The sequence below is a fragment of the Octopus sinensis genome, linkage group LG16, assembly GCF_006345805.1.
Source record: "Octopus sinensis linkage group LG16, ASM634580v1, whole genome shotgun sequence".
Taxonomy (NCBI): domain Eukaryota; kingdom Metazoa; phylum Mollusca; class Cephalopoda; order Octopoda; family Octopodidae; genus Octopus; species Octopus sinensis.
In genome coordinates this window covers 27,305,585-27,331,265 of record NC_043012.1, presented here as the reverse complement: position 1 = coordinate 27,331,265, position 25,681 = coordinate 27,305,585, and the positions used below count along the sequence as shown (strand labels likewise).

The following is a 25,681-nucleotide window of genomic DNA, read 5'->3' as shown; positions in this document are numbered from 1 at the left end:
TCGTCATCATTTTTAACAGCCATATTTCATGCTGACATGGGTTAGACAGTTTGACAGGATCTGGCATGTCAGAGATTCAAGATTTGTTTAGTTTCTGTGGCTGGATGTCCTTCTTAATGCCAACTATTTTACAGAGTATACCAATTGTTTTTATTTTTTGTTGCTCTAGCACTAGTGAGGTTGCCATGCAACTTTTGAGACTAGTGGTGCTACAGTAGAGAGGAAGGCAGCTTTACGCTAGGAGATAAGAGGTTAAAGGATGAAAGAATACAACTAATTTCTCGTTGTAGAGACACTACAGGGTTAAGAGAGAGTAGGAGTGTAATCCCTGTACAAGAGACAGGATGTGAATGGTGTAAAGGTTGCAAGAGTGTATAGAGAGTTAGAGAATGTGAAATGGTGAGGGGGTTGATGGAATGAATGAAAAACAGGTGCTGAAGGATAAGTATATTGTGTAGAGTCAATGGTAGATGTTGTGAACTGTGGATAAGGGGTATGAGTGATTAAATGATACATGTGAATTGGGGGAGGTAAGGGAGAGTAGGAGATGACAGTACAGCAAGGGGTGAAAAGTTATGGACTAATAATAAATATATACTATACAGACACTAATTCACTAATTGCATGGTCTGCAGTTCAGTGATGAGTACACTGTAATCTGCAAATTGGAGGTGTGTTAGTTGCTCACCATTGATGTTCATACCACTTGTGCAGTCAGTGTCCTTGATGACCATTTCTAGACATGTGGTAAAGAGCTTTGGAGAGATGGTATCTCTTTGCTTGCTATCCTTTTCAGCTGGTATCTTTATTGGTGGTGACAGCAGAGATATATCTGTTGTGTATCCAAGGTTTATATCTTTGAGCAGTTTGATGTATTGCATCTCATCACCTTGCATTTCCAGAGATTTCAACACTCATTCATCTCGATGCTATTGAAGGCTTTTTCCAGGTATACTGAGAATGCTTGTATTTATTCACTTGTTTTTTGAACTGTGTTAGAGTAAATACTTAATCTATCATATTATAGGTCTTACGGAAATCTGCTTGCTCTCCTGACTGTTGGTAGTCAAGGTGTTTTGATAGTCTGGTGACAAACAGCTTTTTGAGGTGAGACAAGAAGCATATGGGGTGATAGTTTTTAAAATCTTCTTTATCGTCCTCTTTATGGAGCAGGATGGTATTTGACTCTTTCCGCAGTGAGGGTATTTACCCTCCTTCAGATAGTGATTTAGTATAGAAGAAGGATTTTCCACAGCTTCTTCACCTTTACAACTTAACTTTCTGTCGTGATGCCATCTTTTCCAGGAGCTTTGTCTGTTTCATCAGTTTGAGGGTATTTTCAATTTCATTGATCAGAATAGGTGACACTTCTGGCATTTGTAGTGGTGTGGAATCAAGCTTCACTGATGATTTAAAAAGGTTGGTGTGGAAGGTTTTGCATACGTCCTCCATCTACTCTTTGTCTGTCACCATGAGCCTATCCTTGTTCTTAAGTACTGTAACTTCTGAGCTATAGAGTGTCAGCCCTCTCCTTCATTTTTAAAAACTTTTCCTTTCTTTCACAGCTTGGATCAATCTCTTCAGTCTAAAATCCTTGAATTCATTTTATAAATGTTGTGATTGCTTTGTAGAGAACAGAATACTTGAGGTTATCTTTCATGTTCCTTTTCATCATTTTTCTCTAAATTTTCTTCTTCTCCTCTGAGATTCTTCCTCTAGGCTCCTGCTGATTTGCAGCTTTTGCTTTCTATATGCAGCTTTTAATTTTCTGGACCAGCAAATTTAGTCTTCATCTAGTTCTTCAAACTGACACCGAATTCTTTTTTTTAACTTCCTGTAACTGTTTCCCTGATATTTTGTTGAGATATGCAGAGCCTTTTTCTCTCTGATTTCATTGATCATGATCTTTACCAATAGTAAATGATGATTACTACCTGTGTTGAATAGAACTACTACTGAAATGTCCTGTAATATGCACCATTTGACCACAATGTAGTCAATTTCAGTTTTGTGTTGAGCACTTAGGAGCTATCCATGTCCATCCACTTCCAGGTTGCTTCCTTTGTAGCTGTTCCCAATGTAAAGTCTTCTTGTTTCTGCCATGGTAACCATACATTCTTCTCTGTCTCTCTTTCCTGATCCAAACTTACCAACATATTTCTCTCCCTGTCATCCTTTTCCATCCTTTGCTTTAAAATTTCCCATCACTCAGAGCTGAGCAGTAGATCTTAAAACGAACCACACATAAACAAAATATATGCAGTTGGAAGATGTAGCACATTTAGAGTTGGGAAAGGACTCTCATTGAATATGCGCGGAGATATGGATGCTGAAATTTCAAAGAGAATATGGGCAGGATGGAAGGCATTTAACATCATTTGGTTATCACACAAAGGGCCTTGGAAAAATTCATCCTAGGAACATCACTAAGAGAGCACATTAGAAATGAGATAATTTGAGAAGGGAACAGAATGAACAATGTGATTACAGAGTACCGAAAGCACAATTTCTGCGCAGCAGAACATGTTGCAAGGTTTACAGACAATAAGTTGACCCTGTGCAGTTGCCAAGGAGTATCCAAGATATTGGAAAAGGCCACTTGGAAGGCCTCCATGATGATGGAAAGACAATTTAGTCGAGCAGTTTAAGTTAAGATAGAAAAGAATGGTGCAATCAAGACTGAATTGGAAATGCATTGTGACCAGTGGTGTATAACAGCATCTGCTGAGCTAGTTGATACTCTGATACATAAATTGAGACATATAAAGTGGTTAGTTACTTCCAACTTGAAGTTAGAAGACTTTAGTGATGGAAACCAATCTAGAAAAACAAAATCTGGGAGTTTAAAGATCCAGTGAACAGTCAGAAATTTAGAGAAGTAATAGCTGAAGCAGTTTACAGTGAAGAGGAGACATGTAACATTGAAGAGAAGTGGAAGTTCCTGCAAGAAAACTAATTAAGAGTGACAGAACCAATCTGCAGCTGGTGCAAAATTCCAACCAGACCAAGAGCAATTTAATGATTGAACAGTGAAGTAAACTGCATCTTTAAAATGAAGAGACAGTCTTGGAAAAAACTAGAAAAATAGTGGCAGTAAAGAATTGTATCATGTAGTTAGAAAAGAAGCTAGGTGGCAAATGTAGATAGCAAAAGGAGAAAGAGAAACAGAAACAGAAACAGTTTTGCCAGTGTTGTAAAGCATATGGTGTTCCAGGTTGCTAGACAGTGTATCAAGAGAGTTATAGCTCAATTAATTAATTAGCAGAATTAGGCTAGACAAAATGAAGTTTGGCTTGTTCCAGGGAGAAGCACTACTGATGTTATTTTTATAGTCAGGCAACTGCAAGAGAAGTATTTGGCTAAGAACAAACTATTATACTTGGCATTTGTTGATCTAGAGAAAGCCTTTGATAGAGTATCTTACTGTGTGATACAGTAGGTGGGCTCTGAGGAAGCGAGGAGTAGATGAGTGACTTGTGAAAGCTGTACGGGTCATGTACTTTTAGTAAGGTGAGAGTTAACCATGAGTACGGTGAAGAATTTGGTGTATAGGTAGGCATTCATCAAGGCCCAGACCTCAGTCCTCTTCTTTTCATTATTGTCCTCCAAGCCATATCAGAGGAAGTTAAGACTAGAAGCCCCTATATGCTCATGATCTTACTCTCATGGCAGATTCTATATCAGAACAAGAAAAGAAATTCCAGATGTGGAAGCAAAACTGGAAATCTAAGAGTTTTAACATAGCAAAGACTAGGATTTTAGTAAGCAAGAAAACAGACAGTACCCTACTCACTTCAGGTAAATGGCCATGCTTGATGTATAAGAAAGGTGTATGCAAGAATTCCATACAGTATATCCAGTGCAAGCTATGGATACACAAGAGGTGCTGTGGAATAATAGAAAGGTTATCAGAGAAAGTAGTGTTTATATATGGAAGATGCACAGGAGCCATAAAACCTACAGATACTCAGAAAATTGGATTTCTCAAATGCCTCAAAGGCTTTTTAGTGGTAGTGGATAATTGCTGCTACATAGAGGACCAAATTAGTAGTGGAGAGGATATATAGAAAGTGTAATAGTTAGAATAAGAATAGGATGGGAAAAAAAATTCAGGGAGCTTTTACCTCTGATGGCAACCAAAGGTCTCTCTCTCTCTCTCTGAATGAAAGGAAGGTTGTCAGAGGCTTGTATATGAACAGCTATTCTACATGGTAGAATAGGCAGAGGATATATGAAGGCTTAAGAGGAATAGGGTTCTGCACCATGCCAACCAAGCAGGAGAATTCAGTCATGGCTGTCAGACAATTTCTACGACCACATCACCCCTAACATTTGGCCACCTAGCTCCCCAGACTGCAATCCCCTTGATTATTATGTGTGGGGGCACAGTTGAGCAAGAGATCAAAAAAACTCCTTGTAACACCAAAGATGAACTGAAGGCAAGAATTATGGTAGCATTCACCAACTTAAACCAGGAGACTTTCCAGAAGAGTTGCAGAAGTTTCCTAAGTCATCTGGAGGCCATGGTTGAAGCCAATGGTGATTTTATTGAATAAATTTACTCTTTAGTATTTCAAGATATTTTAATATAATTTTGGTAAATATATTCGTTAAAATGAGATGTCAGTGTTGTTATTATTTTTGTGTAATTTAAACAACAATATATTCACCACACCCTCTGTGTGAGTGTGTGTATGTGTGTGTATGCACACGCACACACACACACACACCATCTATTAAATCCATTTTTATTCATGCTGGTTTGTGTTGGGTAGATCATATAGTCTATTTTCCCATAGAGTATATTTTCTGGCAACTAGTGAAAACCAGACGACTCTAATATTCCATTAACTCTAGAGATTTTGTCTGCAACAATCCTAATGAGTGCTTTTGAATCTGTATCAGCTGTTATTTGTAGTTAGTTCTCTTCAACTAACTGCTTTCCCTGTTAGTAACCACTTTATGTTCAGTGTCACACAGACTCTTTGATACTCTTTGTTGCTGAACTAACCACACATCTTGTCTCTCTCTTTGCTTCTTTCTCTCTCCTTGTGAGTTGAGTGTTTTGCTCATAATCATTTAGTAATGGATTTAATTCCTGGTCCAGGATGTACATTGTGTTCCTGAGGAGGACACCTCATTTCATGTTGCTCCAGTTTATTAAGCTGCAAATTAATACCAGCTAGGTGCTTCTGCAGCTCTCTCCTTCTTTCCAGCAGTCACATCCTGAATGTTTCAGTCAATGGTGAAGGGTGATTGGTGAAATCGTAGTATAAGTTACCAAACCATACTTATTCACAAGTGACTGCTAGCTGTACTCTGCTGTATGTGTTCATATGTATGTATGCATTTACATAATTTACAAATGTGAGAAACATTTATGATATATATTTTTTAATTTGAAGATCAGTCTTGCAGTTTATCAAGTTTTGCTTTTCTCTTTACCAGATAACATTTCTTCTAGAAATGGATAACTATATTATATAGAGAACTCTCAAATATTTAGCAACAAAGTAAGTCTATTGTTAAGGAGTAAAAAGAAAAATGATAGTAGACATAGAGATACTCGAAAGATTTTCTTTTATTCTTTTACTTGTTTCAGTCATTTGACCTTGCTGGAGGGTTTCAGTCAAACAAATAAACCCCAGGACTTTTTAAAGTCTAGTACTTACTCTGTTGGTATCTTTTGTCAAACCACAAAGTTACGTGGTCATAAATACCAAAACACCAGTTCTCAAGGGATAGTGGTGGTGGTGGTGTGTGTGTGTGTGTGTGTGTGTGTGTGTGTGTGTAGTGGGACTGAACCCAGGACCTTATTCATTATTAAATGCTTGAATTGAGATGGTGAATGACTCGGATAAATAGATAGTTTTTCAAAGCCATTTCTATGAAGACAGTTTCCATAGCTGATCAGTTTATTTGAAATCTTCATTATCATTCAGACTTCAGACATATAGAAACATTGAAGTAGTGTTGTATCTTTTTGGATGCCTAAAGGAGTAAATATGTTTTGGGTATGTCTATTTTTAACCATCTAAAAGAAATTTTGGCACTCCAAATGCTTTAGTAAGGCACCTACTATTGTTGTGCAAAATAAAGACAATGACAGTGTGGCAGGCTATTTTGTGTTTTTACATTTGTGACGTTGCTTCTATTCCTTCAGAATGTAGAAATGGAAAATATTTAGTAAATCTATAGTTCATGTTTACATTATTTTTGTTGAAGATTTTCTTGTATAATCTGCTGGGAAGTGTTTCTGAACTTAATTTATACAAATCTTACAAACCTTGACATGCCATAGAAACCGAAAGGTAGACTAAACCATATAATTTTTCTTATTTTTAGTTGTTTGTGTATTGTGCTAATGTTTATAATATAATTGGCTTCAAAGTTTCTATTTTTCAGTGTGTTATTATAAAAATGTGCATTATCATGGCATATATTAGAAGTATGCTGACTAATGTTATGAATGTTTTTACAACCATAGGTAATTTATTGGCATATTTGTTAATATGTTCTAAGTTCTAGTTAGGCTTTCTACAAGTGTAATATTTTTTATTGTTTATATCTCAGGTTTTATCAAAACATCTAATATCTATATTTGTATTAGTAAGAATATTTTAATTAAATATTCTAAATGTACCAATTAGATTTTTTTCCTGGGGCTGTTTTGTTTATATGGCAAGAAAAATGTTCTCATCACAATGGGAGCTTAATTTGGTGAGCTTAAATTTACTTCCTCTTTGGTCTCATCACATTAACCTATTGCAAGGTAAATAATTATTCACTTATTTCTCTAAACCCATGGGAATTTTCTGAAAACTGAAGCTACTTCTGAAATCTATATTATGATAATGTATTTTTCCTTAATTATAGTACAGTTAGTAACAAATTAGAAGTTGACATGCCACTAAGGAAAAAGACAGGCTTATCATCTGAAGACAACAGAACAATCATGGATATGTGTTTTTGCCTCAGTTGGCATCATCAGCACAACAGTTGTCCTTATCTTCAGAAACAAAAAAGAGTAAATCACATTTATGGCCAAAGTAATTGGCTCAAATTTTTTTTAAATGAACCAAGAGTGGCCAAAGGCATGTATATGAACAACAGAAACAAATACAAGTATATCGAATACCTGTATAACACACATACAACAGGTATTTTTCAGTTTCTATCTACCAGATCTGCACTCAAGGCTTTGGTCAGCCCTGGGCTAGTGGAAGACAGTTGCCCAAGGTGTGATTGTGTAAATCATACTTTACATGTTCATGTACACTCAGACATAGAAAAACCTTCACTGCGAATATTGTCTTAAGAGAGAAATTCTCTTTATAGATAGTGTGTGCTAAATCACACCATCAGACTATGAATGATGTCATCAAACTTTGGGACTTGAATTTTGTGTCATTGTAGTTCATCAGTTATGGACAGTGAATCTTACATTTTAACAGCAAATAATAAATTTACTGATGTATGCAAAATTTTGTAAAATGGAAATTAATTAAATACTGGTACAATAAATAGTGATGATTAAAATATAGCAGTGTGCAGTGATATTTAACATATTCACATATGCACAAACCAGGAAATATCTTTGTTGCAGTTATTGTCTCGAGAAGAAATCCTCCTTATGGACAAATGTGTGTAAAAATACACTGCTAAGCTGTGAATATGTGCTATACACACAGTGGGGTTAGGATGAGTCAGTTACTGGTTACACTGGAGTAGAGTAATATGCTTTATTAAAAATCAGCAAAAATATCACTAAAACTGTTACTCAGAGTTTCACGTTCCTGTTCATTGGACAGTTTTGTTTACAATGGATCAAAAATATACGAACATATACGATTAGTTTAATGGATACACATTTGAAAATGGTTTTGTTTCATTGGTCCTTTCAACTAACGGTCTTTAAACTGGTTGCATGCAATAAACAAAATTCGGTATAAAATCATCTTACTATAAAATCAAAGAAAACCTTAAATCAGAAATAGCTCATAAAGGACAGTGTCTAAATACCCAGGGTAAATAATTATTTGTAAAATATTAATCAATTAATACATTAAAAGTTATATCCATTTAAAACAAATTTTCTCATTGGTTTAGACATACATTTAGCAGTATATGCCCATACCTAACCATCTATAATATACATATATACACTAAAACACAGATGCATGTACATACATATACAGACATATATAGGCAAGACATAAATATATATACAAATGCATATATATATATATATAGGAGTGGCTGTGTGGTAAGTAGCTTGCTAACCAACCACATGGTTCCGGGTTCAGTCCCACTGCGTGGCATCTTGGGCAAGTGTCTTCTGCTATAGCCCCGGGCTGACCAATGCCTTGTGAGTGGATATGGTAGACGGAAACTGAAAGAAGCCTGTCGTATATATGTATATATATATATTTGTGTGTCTGTGTTTGTCCCCCTAGCATTGCTTGACAACCTATGCTGGTGTGTTTATGTCTCCGTTACTTAGCGGTTCGGCAAAAGAGACCGATAGAATAAGTACTGGGCTTACAAAAAGAATAAGTCCCGGGGTCGAGTTGCTCGATTAAAGGCGGTGCTCCTGCATGGCCGCAGTCAAATGACTGAAACAAATACAAGAGTATATATATATATATATACACACACACACACACACACACACACACACACACACACATGCATGTGCATAAAATCTAGCATATGCTTATACAAATTAGTTGTTACAGACGAAAGAAAGAGAAGGGAAAATCAGAAAATATTATGTTTGCGGAGGAGGAAGAAAACAGTGGAGAAAAAAAGAAAAGAAACAAAAGAGAAACAGAGAACTGGCGAGAGAAAGGGGAAAAGATAGATAGGGGCAGAGAGTGCTACATATGATGCTTGAAAGTAACTAATAATGTAAAAGCACCATCCGTTTGTGTCCGTTGCCAGCCTCGCCTGGTCCCCCGTGCCGGTGACACGTAAAAGCACCATCCATTTCGTGGCCGTTTGCCAGCTCTGTCTGGCCCCCGTGTTGGTGGCACGTAAAAGCACCATCCGTTCGTGTCCGTTGCCAGCCTCGCCTGGCCCCCGTGCCGGTGACACGTAAAAGCACCATCCATTCGTGGCCGTTTGCCAGCTCTGTCTGGCACCTGTGCGGGTGGCACGTAAAAAGCACCCACTACACTCACAGAGTGGTTGGCGTTAGGAAGGGCATCCAGCCGTAGAAACACTGCCAGATCTGACTGGGCCTGATGAAGCCTTCCAGCTTCACAGACCCCAGTTGAACCGTCCAACCCATGCTAGCATGGAAAACAGATGCTAAATGATGATGATGATGATGATGATGATGATGATGATATAGCTTGCACAACAAACACATAAAAATGCATGCATAAAATTACATGTATATCTACATAAGTATAAATATACATACAGATATACACACATATGGATACGCAAACAGATATACAAAAATATGTATGCAAATACATGCTCACATATATAAAAGTATATACACATATACATACACATTTACATATGTATATATACACATACACACACGGATATGTATACATACACACATACATGCATCTACATACATATACATACCTACAATACTTACATGTACATAAATATATAGAGATATATCTACATCATAACGTATATATGCAAACAATTTTTAAAAGCTGTTCAGTGTGTATAATATTAAAATGTAAAATGTGCATTAATTTGATGTAATACATGAGTCAAAATAAAAATAAAATAATAAAAATAGACGGAAACTGAAAGAAGCCCATCATATATATGTATATATATGTGTGTGTGTGTGTATACGTTTGTGTGTCTGTGTTTGTTTCCCCTCCCAACATCGCTTGACAATCGATGGTGATGTGTTTATGTCCCTGTAACTTAGCATTTCAGCAAAAGAGACCGATAGAATAAGTACTAGGCGTCCAAAGAATAAGTCCTGGGGTTGATTTGCTCGACTAAAGGTAGTGCTCCTGCATGGCCGCAGTCAAATGACTGAAACAAGTAAAAGAGTAAAGAGTATACATGTTGAATATGATTGTACATCTCTATATTTCATCCAATGCTATTTAATGCATATCAAATATATCAACTGGATGTGTAATGTCAGTGTGCACAAACGGATTGTAAGCACCCTGAGACATAAGAAGCATCAGATATGGTGTGCAAGAGAGATGACCGCACTGGTATGTTCATATGTTACATATGGATGAGGACAGTGGTGTGTAAAAGTGTCACACCCTAAAAGTGGAGGGAACCTGTGGAAGAGGTAGACCCAGGAAGACCTGGGATGAGGTGGTGAAGCATGACATTTGAACGTTGGGCCTCACGGAGGCAATGATAAGCGACCAAAACCTTTGGAGATATGCTGTGCTTGAGAAGACCCAGCAAGCCAAGTGAAATCATTGTCGCGGTCAGTGCCAGTACCTCCTGACAGGCACCCGTTCCAGTGACATGTAAAAATCACCGTTTGAACGTGGTCAATGCCAGTGCCACCTGACTGGTCCCGTGCCAGTGGAACGTAAAAAGCACAATTTGAGTGTGGTCATTGCCAGTGCTACCTGACTAGCTCTCATGCTGGTGGCATGTAAAAAGCACCATTTGAGCGTGGTCGATGCCAGTGTTGCCTGACTGGCCCCCATGCTAGTGGCTCGTAAAAAGGCACCCACTACACTCACGGAGTGGTTGGCATTAGGAAGGGCATCAAACTGTAGAAACCTTGCTAGATCAGATTGGAGCCTGGTGCAGCCTCCTGGCTTGTCAGTCCTCAGTCGCACCCTAAAAGTGGAGGAAACCTGTAGAAGAGGTAGACTCAGGAAGACCTGGGACGAGGTGGTGAAGCACAACCTTCAAACATTGTGCCTCACGGAGGCAATAACAAGCATGGAAAGCGGACATTAAACGACGATGATTTACTGTCCCTTTTTCCATGCTTGCATGGGTCAGCCTGAGTTTACTTGAGGCAGATTCTCTATGGTTGGATGCCCTTCTTGTCACCAACTCTCACCTATTTCCAAGTAAGCTAATATTTCCTCATGGCCAGACATGTCTTAGTACATTGGAAATGAATAGCACTGCTTGTATGAAAATGACACTCATCTACATCTAACCAGGCAATGTCAACATATATATGATGGGCTCCTTTCAGTTTCCATCTACCAGATCCACTCACAAGGTATTGATTTGCCTTTGGCTATGGTAGAAGACAGTTGCCCAAGGTGCTACACACTGGGGCTTAACCTGGAATCATGTGTTTGGGAAGCAAACGTCTTACCATACTGCCATTCCTGCACCTATGTGTGTGTGTGTGTGTATGTATATGTAGATATGAACATACATGTGTGGATATATGCAAATATATATATACATATCTACTACATATGTGGAAAATCAGTATGTGGTTGTTTGTAGCATTGTTATCTATCTCCTCCTACATTGTTTTATTGATTTTGATGAAACTTGATATGTGAGTAGATCTCATTTCTGGAAACTTCGTGACATACTTAGATTGTTGAAAAAATTGATAATATGGCCCCAGGAAGGGACCTTTATATCTACCTCATATAACTAAAATTTTTTTAAATACCCAAGGGAAATAACCCATACTACCTGCACAATATTTTTTTTAAACACTCAAGGGAAATACCTCATTTCATTGTGTATGTTTGATTACTTTGAATATTGATTTTTTGAGTGTCCAATTTCTAATTTTTGTCGACAATATCACTTTTTTTCTTTATTTGATACATGAGTAGAACTCATAATCCGGAAATCTCGTGACATACTTAGATTGTTGAAAAATTTGGTAATAGGGCTCACTTATCCAATGGCTCCTCCTATCTACTACATATCATTAATATTTTATTTAAACAACTCAAGAGAAATAACCCATACCACCTGCAGATTTTAACGAAGTGATTAGTATTTGATTCTGACGATCAGCTGAACTAATTCTGCGTTTCACTACTCACAGTTTTGAACTGCTAAACATTATTATTGCACTTCCTGAATTTGAATCTCTTCATTCATACATTTCTATACACATACTTTTTTGAATGCCCATTACTCCGATAATTCTGCATTTTTACAGTTACACTTTCTCCATGACAGTAGATAAATATTTTTTTCCACAACATATTTGTAGTGGCTTCATGCAGACATAGCATGGATTCAATCTTCGATTGCCAAATTTCACTTAACACTTCAACAGCACTTTTCTCAGGGTAAAACAATAGTTATTCTGTGAACAACACCCTCTCTCGCCAACCTCCAGCAATCTCTCCCTCCTCCAGCTGACATTTTTTGTAAATTTTTGTGACAGAAAATGCACCTTTTCTGACAGTTATAACGATATTGCTTTCTTATATCTGAGTAATAAGGTGTTTTAATAGAACATCTTTACCCCTAGGAATTACTGGGTACACCAGCTAGTATATATATATATATAGAGAGAGAGAGAGAGAGAGAGAGAGAGCGTCCATATTGCAAAGACATTCTGCATTGATAGACGTTGGAAAAGTCAGCAAACTGGGTCAATGGGTTTCTCACAAACTTTCCAAGCTTGATTGTGCACAGTGAGTGGATGTCTGCTCTTCTTTGCTTTTTGGACTGAACAGTGACTGGTGATGAGAAATGGGTTCTCTATAAAAATGTCAAGCACCAAAGATAGTGGGTAAGGAAAGGAGAAAGACTGGCACCCAGGCTAAAGAAGGTTTTCAACCACATAAAAAATTATGTTTGGTGGGATATGAAAGGTTTAGTCCACTTGAACTTCTAAACACCAACCAAACAATAACAAAGGAGATTTACTGTGAGCAGCTTGAGCAGCTTAAGTCGGTGCTAGAAGAAAAACAACCATCTTTGGTTTCAAGACAAAAGATATTCTTCCATCAGGATAATGCTTGACCACATAAGTGAGGATGACATTCCAAAGGCTGGAGCAGTTTAAATGGGAAACGTTGCCCCACCCACCATATTTGCTAGATGGTACCCCATCTGATTATCATTTATTCTGCAGTCTTCAAAACCATTTGGATGGAAAAATATGAATTCTGAGGTCAGGACAGTACTAGAGGAATATTTTTTATTACAGATAAGTGAATTTCAGAATAAAGGCCTTGCAAGTCTACCAGATAGATGGAAGAGCATTGTAGAAAATGAAGGAGAATATATTTTAGATTAAAAAAAACTTTGTTTATCTTAATTTTGAAAAATAAAAGTATTAAAAGACCACATTATTTATGGGATGACCAAATATATATATACATATATATATAAATGTGTGTGTGTGTGTGTGTGTGTACATATATGTATATATATATATATATTGTTACGAATCACCTGCTGTCGCTCAAACTCTTCGGAGAGAGAATTCAGTGGGGGGAAGGCGGCAGCGAACTCGGCAACCGGTGACCGGAGAGAACACACACAGAGATACAGAGAGACACAGCGGAAGGCTGGCTTACATTTAACAACAATAGTTTACAACAATTATTACATCAAATACATCAAAGAAAATACGTGTAAGAAAACAAGGAAACAACAAATCAAAGTATGCAGGTACAATAACAGTTCAGAGACAAATCAGTTCAGATCAATTAATGTTCACGATACAGTTCAAAGTTCAAATAATGTCCACATTAAAGTCTTTCTCTCCCCCCCCCCTCAGCAACTCTGTAACACTGTTCTTTTCACAATCTCTTTTCCTTAATTCAGTACTTCTTCCTCCTTTTTTAACATCAATCTTTTACATTTCAACAATTCTTTTTCCTTCTTTAACACATCAAAACATAAATAAACATACCGTTACGAGCTACTACAATAGCCAGTGCCTTCACGCCGTAATCTCCCCCACCTCCTCAATCCTCTGTGTATGTCCTTCTCCACGTTGTCGTTGCCTCTCGCCGTAATCCTTTCACTGTCGTTCTCTCGCTTGTCATCCCTCACTTTGTCTGTCTGTCTTTCTCAACGATGTAAGCTGCCTTCTTGGCTGACCGTCCATATCACTCCCGTCTCTGGCCAGAACTACCGACCGACTGTGCAACAGACTCACAGCTCCTGCTTTTTATAGGGTAGCTTCCTCGACACCTCTTTGACCGGAAAAAGGGCAGAGGTCTCTCCGAAAGTCATTATTCTTTCGTGAATCTGGCAGAACAAAGGACAATAACTTTAGATCCCAGACTTTCAGACTACAAACGAGCAAAGTAGGTCATAGCAGTTGTTTCCGAATTGACCTCCCCATATCAATATATATATATATATATATATATATATATATATATATATATATATATATATATATATATATATATATATATATATGAGGGAATAAAATCCAAAACTTACAAGGAAAAAAAATTCAATTTAGAAGTACTAAATCAAATTCCACACAATATATTATTCTACAATTTATATAAATTATTATTTTTTTTTTTGCATTTTACTTAATCTTTGACATTTTATTGTTATTTTAATGTTAATATTTCTATTATATGTAATTTTCTGGATGGTGTAATTTAATTGTTCATTTTGAATTGATAAAAGGTGTTTTTTCTCTAATTTTATATATATATATATATATATATATATATATATATATATATATATATATATATCGATTAATGTTCATCTTCCATACATGCATGGGTAGGATGGTTGACAGGAGCTGGCCAGGTAGAAAACCCACCCTAGGCTACTATGTCAGTTTTGGCAGGGATTTTATGGCTGGATGCCCTTCCTAACATCAACCACTCTGCAGAGTGGACTCAGTGCTTTTTACATGGCACTAGCACAGGTGAAGTTAGTTTTGGCATGATTTTTACAGCTGGATGCCTTTCCAAACACTGGCCACATTACAGTGTGGAATGGATACATTTAACATAGCACCAGCACTTGCAGGGTAAGCAAGTAACTCACAAGATCAGGAATTATGAGAAAGGCAGGGCATTTGAGGAGGAAAACTTGTGTCAGAGGATGAAAGATTAGAGTGTGACAAAAAGACAGAGAGACAGAAACAGGTGTCCTGCCACAACTGAGGGGGGCATTAGAGAGGTGATCAAGTATCAAAGAGATAGAGTGAGAGTGAGGTACAAGAAAGAGGCCAGAAACAAGTGTTCTGGTATAAAGGAGATACTTGGTTACCTAGTCAGAGAAAAAACAAAAGAACAAGAGAGTGACCAAAGGGAAATGGAAAGAGAGAAAGTAGGAAACAACAAAAGTGTAAGAGAGAGCAGAAGATAAATGCTGTAGTGCTAGGGTATACTCACAATATGAGTGTAGAACCTGGTTAGACAAATAGTGTGTGGGTGAGGGGTATGGGTGTTGGGAGCAGTGATACAGTGAGCAGGGCAGTGAGGGCAAGAAAGAGGATTGGAAAACAATCATAATTTATGAAGAAGAAAAGTGAAGAGATGATGCAGTTAGAATTGCAAGATGAACTCTGTTTATGACTTTTGCTATGAGTATTATTATCAATACACTCTAATCTGCATAATATTACAGATTAACGTTTCAAGCTATAAACGTAGGAGCATATGAAAAATCATACTGTTTTATTCTAACATAAAACATAAGAATTCATGCTAAACTAGTCTACATAATATCTATGAGAAAATGGCTGGTAAGGATGCTGTGTGGGAGAGAAACATCAAACATCATCACATGAAATAAACTAAGACCAAGGTTAAAAACTTAGCTTGTTTTCACTTCCAGCAATAAGAAAATAAAACAAAACTATGTCTATCAATGCATAATGTCTTTGCAATATGGACTCTTGGTTGATGAATGGTTGAATGATCAAATCCAAGCTTCTCTGCTAGTTCCTCAACAGTTACGATGGAATTTTGTTCCACCAAGATATGCAGGACATCCTCATCAAGCTCTACAGTTCTTCCAGGATGAGGCTCATCTTCTAGGCTGTAGTTTCTGGCTTGGAATTTCTGGAACCACTGTTCACACTGGCTTTTGCTTATTGTCCGATCCCCATATACTGCATTAATATTCCTTGTACTTTCCATTGCTTTGTTACTTTTATCGAACTCATAAAAATATGCTAAATATGCACCTTTGTCACTTCCATTATAGCTTTGACAAAATAACTGTTAATTGTCAAAGCTGAACTGCACTCTTCGAAACTTGCACTAACAATAAGTAAAAGGTAAACTTACTACTTGCATTCATAGCAAGTTGATACAGGTCATTTATCCTGTTCCCTAACTGCCAGTGGTATGTAAAAAGCATCCACTATACTCTCAGAGTGGTTGGTGTTAGGAAGGGCATTCAGCTGTAGAAACTTTGCCAGATCAGTTAGGAGCCTGGTCCTGCCTCCTGGCTTGCCAGTCCTCAATCAAACCATCCAACCCATACTGGCATGGAAATTGAATATTAAACGATGATGATGACTGAGATAAAAGTTGGTTATGCATTCATATTTAGGCGTGTTCTGTATTTTTCGATAAATAAATTTTCTTTATTTAAATGTTCTTGTACAGAAATTGTTTTTTTGCGCTGATAGATGGGGAAAACTGAAGTTTGGTTGGATACTACCTGCACATCTCTCTATGTGTTCACTCAAAGGAATCTGTCTACTGTGTTAAACGGATCTGTTCCTTAGGTAGTGTGGTTCTCCGTCTAAGTGCCATACTTGTTTCTCCTATATGATTATGTTCACAACCTGAACAATTTATAACTTAAATTTGATTCTCAGAGGCACAAGTGAATTTGATTTTAATTGTGAACCTCTCTCCTTTATATGTAGATTATATGTATTTCTTATTATTTTCTATAAATTCTTATTATTTTCTTTTCTTATTTCGATATCCTTACTTATCAACCTCTTATCCCTTATAAATTGTTATTTTTCTTGTTCTTAAATAGATATTTTTCAGTTACTTAAGTCTATGCAAGATGGTTATAAATATTTGTGTATGTGTATATATGCATATATGCACATATATAAATGTGTGTGTATCTGTATGAATCTTTACTTTTTTCTGATTCATGGCTTAGAATTAATAGATAGCATGTATATTTTTCCAGTATTCCATAAGTAAATGCACTGAGCAGTTTTTATAGAAACCACCTAATAAGTAATTAAGTACATGAATGAATATTAAACTGATTCTATGTAATCTTTCCTTTTTAATGTTTATAATTGATATATACACACCTTTTACCTTTTTTGGTTATATCATTTTTGAAATTCTTAAATTTATTTTTATACAAGATAACAATATTGTTTATAAACAATCACCAATAGGGCCCCAAAATAAAATTTCCTCTGTATTAACATCTGGGGTCTTGCCCCTTTGACTGGTAATTAACATCTTAATTTAAAGTCTTCCCCTTCCCAGCCTCTTTTTGTAGACAGTTACTTATATCCAACTGGCTATTCCTAATGTCTTATTTCCTCCTTGAGGAAAATGGATATATATGATAATATTTATGACTATACCTAGCCATGAGCTGCCAACTCACTCTTGTCCTTTAATCAAAATAGACATGTTCTTCTAGTCTTAGATTTAGTAGTTGATAAAGAGATAAATGAATTACAATCCCTTACAACACTATGACCCCACTAGGCTTCATGTGATTCTTGGAAGTGTAGTCTATTCTTAGCCACAATAGCGACAACATGAATTCCTTCCATCTTCATGCTCTGTTAAAATATTTGAGAAAAATTATCTGAATGTATCCTACTTGTTAAAATTCTATTTATTTATTTGTGCAGCCTTGGGCTGATTAAAGCCTTGTGAGTGGATTTAGTAGATGGAAACTGAAAGAAGCCTGTCATATATACATATATATATAAATATTTGTATGTGTGTGTGTTTATACCCCACCATCACTTGACAACTGATGTTGGTGTGTTTACGTCCCCATAATTTAGTGGTTTGGCAAAAGCAACCAATAGAATAAGTACTAGGCTTACAAAGAACAAGTTCAGGGTTTGATTTATTCAACTAAAGGTGGTGCTCCAACATGGCTGCAGTCAAATGACTGAAACCAGTAAAAAGAGGGAAAAAAAGAAAAAATAACATCTATATAACACACTGAAAGGTAGGTCTGGCGAGATTGTTGAGTTGCTTGAACGGAGATGTGTTGATATGTGTTGCATCCAAGAAGTGAGGTGGAGAGGAGGTTCTGCTAGGTTCCTCACAGGCAAAGAACACAGGTACAAGATTTTCTGGGCTTCTCTTTGTGGCTGGTGACTTCAATGGGCATGTTGGATAACATGCTGGGTGCTTCCATGGAGGCTACGGTTATGATTCCCGCAACGAGGAGGGAACCAGGCTGCTGGAGTTCTGCGATGCCAATGATCTTATGGTTTGCAGCACTAACTTCAGGAAACCTACCAGCCACCTAGTCACCTACCGATCGGGCCGACATACTAGCCAAATTGACTACATCCTTGCCAGAAAAAGGAAAGATGGTTGCTTATAAATGCCAAAATCTTCCCGGGCAAAGAATGTACCCCACAACATAGACTGGTAATTAGTGACTTTAGGATCAGGACTAAGAGGACGACCAGAAGACTACCAACATGGAGAAGAAGGGTCTGAAAGCTTAAAAATCCTGCGAATGGACAGAGATTTAGAGACATATTACTTGAAGCCTTTGACGAAATAGAAGGGGATATAGCTTCACATGGGGTAGAAGACAACTGGAGGTTTCTTAGGGACAACCTGCTGAGAGCCATTGACCAGATCTGTGGTTGGTGCAAAGTTTCCTCAAGACCCAAAATAACGTGGTGGTGGAACAATATTGTTGACAGGGCTATTAGACAAAAGAAACAGGCTTGGAAGGACTGGAAGAACAGTGGTAGTAGGGAAGTGTATCAGACTGCCAGAAGGGAAGCTAGGAGGCAGGTGTATTTAGCCAGAGGGGAAGCAGATAAGAAAAAATGTTCTGTGCCGTGAGGACCAAAGACTTGAGGTATTTCATGTTGCAAGACAGTGTGTGAGAGAGAATCGTGATGTGGTAGGAGAGAAATGTGTTTGCATGGATGATGGTTCACTTGGGCTAAATGAGGATGCAAAGAGAGAGGTTTTTTTCTCTTTTAAATATAGTTATATCATCATCACCATTTAACGTCCGTTTTCCGTGCTAGCATGGGTTGGACAGTTTTGACTGAGGGTTGGCAACCAGATGGCTGCACCAGGCTCCTGCCTGATCTGGCAGTGTTTCTACAGCTGAATGCCTTGCCTAACACCAACCACTCCGTGAGTGTAGTGGGTGCTTTTTATGTGCCATCAGCACAGGGGCCAGAGGAGGCTGGCAAACGGCCACAATTTGTTGGTGCCTTTTACGTGTCACCAACACGGATGCCAGTCAGGCAGCGCTGGCATCGGCCACGTTCAGATGGTGTTTCTTACATGCCACCAGCATAGGTATCACAACTACAATTTCCATTTGATTTTGATTTTCATGTTGATGTACTTGACTCAATAGGTCTCCTCAAGCACTGTGGGTCACCCTACAATCCAAGGTTAGCACAGCAGGCCATCCTGCGAGCCATGAACTCACTTCATTTGTTGAGTCTTCACAGTCACAGCATATTTCAGAGGTCTCGGTCTTTCGTCATTGCCTCTGTGAGGCCCAACGTGCCACTGGCATGGGTATCACAACTACAATATCTATTTAATTTTTATTTTGATGATGTACTTGACTCAGTAGGTCTCCTCAAGCACAGCAGGCCGTCCTGCAAGCCATAAACTCACTTCATTTGTTGGATCTTCGCAATCACAGCATATCTCCAGAGGTCTCAGTGTGTATTTTTCCCTTGTTACGTAAACACACCTTGTTTGAATAACACCTGCGTTTAACACCATTTATTTTCATATATATATATATATATATATATATACACACATACACACACACACATATATATATATAATGAGCTTCTTTCAGTTTCTGTCTACCAAATCCACTCATAAGGCCTTGGTTGGCCTGAAGCTATAGTAGAAGACACTTGCCCAAGGTACCACGCAGTGGGACACAACCCAGAACCATGTGGTTGGTAAGCAAGCTACTTACCACATTATTTTTTGCTTTTACTTGTTTCAGCCCTTTGACTGCGGTCATGCTGGAGCACTACCTTTAGTCAAGCAAATCAACCCCAGGACTTATTCTTTGTAAGCCTAGTACTTATTCTATCTCGAACCACTAAGTTATGGGGATGTAAACACATCAGCATCAGTTGCCAAGCGATGTTGGGGCGACAAACATAGGCACACAAGCATATGCGCACACACACACACACATATATGTGAAGGACTTCTTTCAGTTTCCATCTACCAAATCCACTCACAAGACTTTGCTTGGCTCAAGGCTATAGTAGAAGACACTTGCCCAAGGAGCCACACAGTGGGACTGAACCCGAAAGCATGTGGTTTGTGAGCAAGCTAGTAACCACACCGTCACACAGGTAGAAATATAGGAAAAATAGAAGTTGAAAATGCACTGAGAAAAGTTGGATTATTTTTTATTATTATATTTTGCTATCTTGCTTCTGACTAGTGTTTGAAGCTTGCCCTATTTTTATATGGAATTCATGGCTCAAATTAGTGTATGTTTTGAATTTGATCGGTAGAGGATAGTCACATGACTGGTCTTAGAAATTTTTGCAGGTTCCTTGCTACATCCATGTGTTAGTATCAAGTGACAATGTTTAGCCTGACACAGTTGACTGAACAAGTCTAATGGTAGTACTAAACAATCATTGCTCTGAATGTTTTCTGTCAAGTGTTTGTAGAGAATGAACATGTGATTAAACTTAGAACCTTCTGTATGTTTCTGGCTACATCCATATATTAGTGTCATGTGGAAGTATATTTTGTGCCTAAAATGAAAGCTGACATGGTTGAGTGAATATCTTTAGTTACAGTTGAGTTGGAATCAAGCGTCTACACAGTTTGTATACATGACACAAAGTAGATAATACTCAAGCAACAAAGTTTATTAATCAATGTATATTACTCACTTCAGCCCATATTGAATTTGATAGATTTTAATGTGATGACTGCAATTATACATCTCACAGCTTAGCAATGAAGATTGCTAGTTATGCAATTATAAATTGATTGGTGTAGAGAATGGAGAATGTGAATCTGTACATGTTTCGAAGCCAATCTGAACATGTGTTATAAAACTTAAAACTGTAACATATTTAGCTTACCTGTGAGTTACAAGTTATTGTCGAAATGAAAAAAGTGAAGAATTTGCCAACTTTGGCCACAATAGAATGGTGGGTGAAAACAAAGCTAAATTAAGTGACCAATGAAATTCATTATCAACAAATAAGCTGTATTAGAGAGAAAAGTGTGTGTTTTAAGGTGGTCAGTTTATTTAAAAAGGAAAAGTATAGGCATTGGTGGGGTGCAGAGCAGTTGAGAGAATAAAGGAGATGAAAGCCATCAATACAAGGCAATAAATTTGGAATTCTGATGCCAGGACAGCAATAGTAGAGATAAGAATAAAAGAAAGAATATGTGATTAAGCATGATAAAGGGGCTTATGAAGTCAAACTTACAAAGGCCATGATTACTAACATGTATATCTGTTGAGGTACCCAAAAGTAACCAAAAACATTCTCTGTGGGACAAGCCCATTGTAGCTCAGGTTTCTGACACTAGAAGCCACTTGATGTGACTCTCAGGCATCTGTCTGCCATCTGGCAGTGGCAGGTGATGTTATACTGCCACGTGGTGCATCTTTGTTTTGCAGTGCTTTTCCTCTGTTCATAGATGTTTGCAGCTGCATGCTTTTGTGAAATTCTGTTTTCTGCAGAAAACAGCAGCCGAAACAGTTGTCATGCTTCAAACAGCTTACAAGGACATTTCCATGAGCAAAACACAAGTTTATGAGTGGTTCTCATGCTTTAGGAATGGTCACATGTCGCTTGAAGACCAACCTCATTCATGGTAACCATCGACCTTCTGAATGAATGAAAACATCACAAAAGTTCATGAACTGATCTTAAAAGACCATCACCAAACAGTTGATGAACTTGATATGACTGGTCTATCCGGGAGCTCCTGTCAATGAATTTTGAGTGAGGAATTGCAAATGAATAGAGTTGCAGCAAAATTTGTGCCTTGCTTGTTCAAGAACAGTTGGAAGTTGATCTGGACCTGTTTTTTTTAAAGTCATCACAGGTGACAAAAGCTGGTGCTATGGCTATGACCCAGAAATGAGGCAGCAATCAAGTCAGTGGAAGCATTCAATGTCATCACACTCCCAAAAAACATGTCAAGTGAGGGCAAATGTCCAGACAGTGCTGATTTGTTTCATTGATGCGAAGGGAATTCTCCACACAATAGTTGTTCCTCCTGATCAAACTGTTAATCAGACATTTTACTTGACAGTTCTGAAGCATTTGTGAGACACATTGAGATGAAAACGCCCCAACCTGTGGCAAAGTGGAGAGTGGTAGTTTCATCATGGCAATGCGCTTGTGCACACTGCCTTGACTGTGAGACAGTTTTTGACCAAAAATGGCATGATCCTGCTTAACTACTCTCCCTATTCACCTTATCTTGCTTCCTGCGACTGTTTTTGTTACCCTGAATGAAAAATGTCCTTAAAGGAAAACGTTTTGCAAATGTGGAAGAAGTGAAGAAAAAATGACAGAGGCATTAAAAGGCATCACTTCATAAGAGTTCCAGGACTGCTTTGAACAGCGGAAAATGTATCTGGACTGATGCATTGCTTCAAATGGAGAATACTTTGAAGGCGATAAACGTGTAAACATGTAAAACTAAGTGAATAAACTAATATTTCAAAATTCTGGTTTCTTTTGGGTACCCCCTCATAGTGCTGATGTGTATATGGAAAAAATTAATGAATGAAAAACAAAAGAATATATAAACATGTACATATTTTGTCAGAAACATAGGAGAAGGAAAGATCCAGAGAAGGGAAGACAGGAAAAAAATCGCCAACAGTACACACGAGGTCAATAGAGGTGTGTGTATATTCACTTTTCATGTGAAAATGACTTCACCAGTTACTTCCGTACTTATGATGCATGAATAATTTTACCTTGTGCACATGTTAGGCTCTTCATTTGATTTGATTTTATTAAAAATAAAAAAAATATTGCTTTATATTTATGCTTCACTTCTTTAAAAGGGTTTCTCAATGTCAGCTTCCGGTATGAACGTAAAAATGGTGAAGTCTCTCACTCAGTATTTTAATGTTTGCTCTTTGTAAACAACTACAATAACTTACTGAAAGAAATATTTATTAAATTCACAAAGATAGTTTTTGATGTTTCTAGGTGCAAGATAGCTTTTAATGTGCTTTTATTTACACAATTTTTCATTCTATGTTTATCTTATTCATTGTTTGCAATACTCTCTCTCTCTCTCTCTCTCTCTCTCTCTCTCTCTCTCTCTCTCTCTCTCTCTCTCTCTCTCTCTCACTCTCTCTGTCACACACACACACAAACACACACTCCAGGTTTAATTTTGTTTTGAACTTGCACACTTCATTAATTTCCGAAAAATGTTTTCTTTTTTGCATGTATTTGTAGTCAATTATACATGCACATGTGTGTTTTTGTATGTATGTTTGTATACATTTACGTACATACATAAATACATATGCATACATCTTTTTTTTGTGTGTGTGTGTGTGTGTGTGTGAGAGAGAGAGAGAGAGAGAAAGAGAGTGTGATATCTAAGTAGCACTCTTTCTCTCACACACACACATACATACAAAAAAGGTGTATGCCTATTTATGCATGTACGTATACATGACAGCACATCTCTTCACTCGCTTTCTCTTTCTCTCTCACACACACACATGCACTCACGCATCCATTTCATCTGATGTTTGATACTGTATATATATGTATCTGTATGTGTGTGTGCATGCATGTGTGTGAGTTTGGCATTCCACAATTGCCAGGAAAAAGCAGAGGAATTTTCTGTCTTGATGCTCCGGTGTTACCTTACCTCTCCAAGGTAAGATAACAAAAAAGAATTGCAGTTGCTCTACCATTTTCTGGCTTTGCTTCCACCATTTTCCCAGGAGGATGAAATTACCACTAAACCTGGTCACAAGTGACAGTCCAGTTTGTAACATAAGCAAAGATTCAGGTTCAGCAGAAGAGTTGTGCCAATGCCACCTTATCATTTGGGATGAATGCACCATGTCACATAGAGGTGCAATGGAAGCTCTTGATTACACCATACAGGACATCAAAGGCAACAATAAATTTGTGGGAGGGGTTACATTACTTTTATCAGGAGACTTCAGGTAGACATTACCAGTCGTTCTGAGATGAACAAGATCTGATGAAATAAAAGCATGCATTAAGTCTTTGCACCTACAGAATAAAGTACTGAAATTCTCCTTCAATACTAACGTGCCAGCTTCATTACAGGGGGTCCAATGTGCAATACAGTTTTCAACCTGGCTCCTCCAATCAGGAAATGGGAAAGTACCATTTGGTGGGAATGGTGATATCAGTTTGGTTCATATTGCTATCATGGTGAATTCCCTAGCTGAATTGAAGAACAGGGTATTGCCAGACTTAAGTTCCTTAATTCTCTTGAGCCCCCTGGAATTCCTCCTCATAAACTTTTTCTGAAGGTAGGCGTCCCAATAATGCTGCTAAGAAATTTAGATCCTCCTAAATTATGCAATTGGACAAGGTTGATTGTGAAGACATTATCACCTAATGTGACAGAAGCTACCATCATCACTGGATGTGCCTCTGGGGAAGAGGTTTTCATTCCAAGAATTCCAATCAAACCAACAGACAGAGTTCAAACAAACACAATTCCCAATGTGACTTTTCTTTGCAATGTCTATTAATAAAGCTCAAGGTCAGTGAAATCTACTGGCTTGCTTTTCTCATGGTCAACTTTATGTTGGTTGCTCCAGGGTAGGTACTTAGCAAGACTTGTTTGTCTATGCTCCAAACTACAAAACAAAGAATGCTGTTTAGCCAGAAGCTCTTACGTAATTTCCTTCAACATATGTTGTAGAATTTATTATCTCCTTTCATAAAAGTGGTAAATTTTGTATTTGCGTTTTATTATTATTATTATTATTATTATTATTATTATTATTATTATTATTATTATTATGCATTACAAATTCAGAATTGATTTCCCAATTAAAGAATAAATTGTATCCCTAATGAAGAATAAATTGAATTTAGAATAACAAATTTCTATACAACATATTTTGTATTTTTTTCTTCCAATATATAAGGAAAAATTTTATTCCCAGGCAACACTGGGTGCCTCTGCTAGTATATATGTATATATATATATTTAAATAATTAATACTGAAGACAAGGTGTACTAGAAGCTTTATTAAACATGGCAATCATTTTGGCTTACTTCTGCACTGCTCCCAAGTGGATGGGGAACAATATGATGGAATCAAATGCAGCCCACAAGACAGAAGAAACCTTGTTAGGTTACATAAGAGGCTTCGGTGTTATAAGATGTGTGACAGGATGATGTCAGTAGCATATGTGTGTTTGTAGTAGTTCACAAATACATTAATGAGGCAGGATGACTAGGGTATGTTCAAGGAGTGGTTGGTTAAAGAATACAAAAATCCAATGCAAAGAATGAATGGGAAGGTCAGAATGGATTTTGAATGAAAAGCACTCTAAAGGTTGTGCTTTGATGGTTGG

At 37.4% G+C, this 25,681-nt stretch overlaps 1 protein-coding gene and 1 long non-coding RNA gene across 2 annotated transcripts in view; both read left to right on the top strand.

Moving 5' to 3' along the window:
- The window catches only part of LOC115220253 (leucine-rich repeat protein soc-2 homolog), a 220,033-nt gene that overhangs the window by 141,162 nt on the left and 53,190 nt on the right, over positions 1-25,681 (top strand). The gene's annotated exons all lie outside the window — the stretch shown is intronic.
- Positions 99-19,544, top strand: LOC118766538. Its single transcript, XR_005002473.1, has 3 exons — positions 99-744; positions 15,069-15,072; positions 19,534-19,544. It is a non-coding gene; the product is annotated as an uncharacterized LOC118766538 (long non-coding RNA).